Source organism: Perca fluviatilis, chromosome 2 (assembly GCF_010015445.1).
Source record: "Perca fluviatilis chromosome 2, GENO_Pfluv_1.0, whole genome shotgun sequence".
Classification (NCBI taxonomy): domain Eukaryota; kingdom Metazoa; phylum Chordata; class Actinopteri; order Perciformes; family Percidae; genus Perca; species Perca fluviatilis.
Genome location: NC_053113.1, coordinates 46,292,784 through 46,295,456, shown reverse-complemented (window position 1 = coordinate 46,295,456; position 2,673 = coordinate 46,292,784).

Sequence of the window (2,673 nt, the reverse complement as noted above, 5' to 3'; positions counted from 1 at the left end):
TTAACAAAAAAGTGTGAAATAACTGAAAACATGTCTTATATTTTAGATTCTTTAAAGTAGCCACCCTTTGCTTTTTTATTAATAAGGGAAAAAATTCCACTAATGAACCCTGACAAAGCACACCTGTGAAGGTAAAACCATTTCAGGTGACTACCTCATGAAGCTCATTGAGAGAACACCAAGGGTTTGCAGAGTTAGCAAAAAAAGCAAAGGGTGGCTACTTTGAAGAATCTAAAATATAAGACATGTTTTCAGTTATTTCACACTTTTTTGTTAAGTACATAATTCCACATGTGTTCATTCATAGTTTTGATGCCTTCAGTGAGAATCTACAATGTAAATAGTCATGAAAATAAAGAAACACATTGAATGAGAAGGTGTGTCCAAACTTTTGGCCTGTACTGTATATAAACATGTATTAAAGTGTACTCAGTTCTGTTGCTTTCAGTGTTCTGCGAAAATACAACAAATTGCCTATTATTTAAAAGAAATGTGTCTTTCGCGATGTGTTTATTGCGCCAGTTGATATCACAATGATGATAATAAAAAAACGATATGTTGTGCAGCCCCGGTAGAGACTGTCCATATTAAAAAGGGACAGTACCAACTGGTGTAACAAACTACTGTGAAGGTGATTGTATTGGCCGTAATGGTCTTTGGTGGGGAGTGTGTGTGTGTGTGTGTGTGTGTGTGTGTGTGTGTGCGTGTATCACTGGGGCTGCTGCCCTTGTAGTGTTCATGAACCGGCTGACTGAAGCTGCCACAGGACAACGTCTGTGCTGATGCAGACCAACACTGCAGATTTACTCAGTATGAGAGCCTCTGACAAAACACAGTATATCAGTTTTAGAGCTGTACCAGCAAACACACACTCACTCACACGCACACAAAATGTACAACTGTGCTTATTTCAATCAGGTGACATTTGTTAGCAACTAACATGGGGGAGGAGCAAAGCGCGCCACTGGCTAACCTTTCAGCTGTGAATTATGGGAATTTACCTTCACGCCTCAGTGCGTTTGCTGCCGGTCTGCCTTTCGTGTCTAAATCAAAGGCTGGGATCTGCAACATCGGCACTTTCCCCTTCCTGCAAGGGCGCACGCTGCACAAGCGCCTGATGACGGGTGACATTTACAGCACGCCGAGGCTCGGACTGCCACTGCAAACACTGTGCGCACATACACAACACACACACACACACACACACACACAAACACACACACACACACAGGTACCGCCAACATCACCTGGGAGGCAAAGCCAAGTCATTCTGAAACAGCAGCCCTGTTGTTCATTTCTACCCCAACATTGACTTCACATAATGTTGTGTCTACTCTCTGAGTCTCTGAGTGTAAGCATACAGTATGTGCATGTGACTGCAAAGACATTCAGACAGCTACAGAAACCAGACAGCTGATATCCAAGTGAAAGAGGATTTTATCTTTACCACATGTTGTTTTTTAGATTAGTTGCTTGATTTTAGTGCAAGCACAAGGTTTGCAGAAAGGGTTTGATTAACATGCAAGAGATACAAAATTGTAAACATATTGTAGTATTATTGTTTAATTTGACATGCATTTTAGTTACAAATGTAAATTTCTGAATATGGACTGCCACAATATTGTCCTGTGCGTAATAAGTTATTGTGTGTTTGTGAAGCAATTCAAATATCATATGTGTAGAGCAGTCCAGGAACCTGTCTATTTCTCTGTTTTAAACTGGTTAGCCACGTATCAATCCTAGCTAACTCGTGATGATTACTGTAACCTACCAAGTTCCTGGAGGGGTAAGACTAAAGTGAACGAGAGACAGAGAGAACGAGGGAAACTGTGAAGCAAATCACTGGTTTTTGGGGATAGCACGTACGAAGTAGAAATAGTAGTTACAGGACGTAACTCCAGTTCACTTAGAACTTAAAGGTGATGAGCAGCGGTTGCGCTGGTGTGTGTGATTGCTACCTCCTAATTGGGCAAGGAGTGCATAGATCTGTCTCAGGGTGCCACGGCGGAGCCTCGATGGGGTTAGTCGATATCAACGACGTTTCATTTCCGGGATTGTTCAGGTGCTGCCGGAAATTCCGCCGGATGTCCTTTTTAGGCCGGATGTCCATCACATTCCTCTTTCTTTGTGTTGGCGTTCTAACCTCCGGTGGATTTGTGAGGACTATGGTTAACTGCTCCTCAGATCTCTGCAGGGTAAATCCAGACAGCTAGCTAGACTATCTGTCCAATCTGAGTTTTCTGTTGCACGACTAAAACAACTTTTGAACGTAAACACGTTCCACCAAAACAAGTTCCTTCCAGAGGCTATTTTGCAGAGGCACCATTGCTCCGCCCCGGCGCTTAAACAATGACAATCATGATTGGTTTAAAGAAATACCAAAAACCAGAGCATGTTTTTCTCCCATCCCAGAATGCTGTGTGGACTAGCCAGACCCTCCTCCGCAGCGCTGTGGAGGAAGGTCTGGCAATGCGAGACTAGAAGGATACTAACACACCACAATAAGATAGTGAACATTGTAAACATTATACCTACATCAACATGGTAGCATTGTCACTGTGAAAAGCATGTTGACTTTAGCAGTTATCTTAAAGCACCTGTGCCTAAAAAGTGCTAAGATGGTCGTGAACTCTTGTCAAATTTGTATTTGTGTACAGATTAAGCGAACAAGAT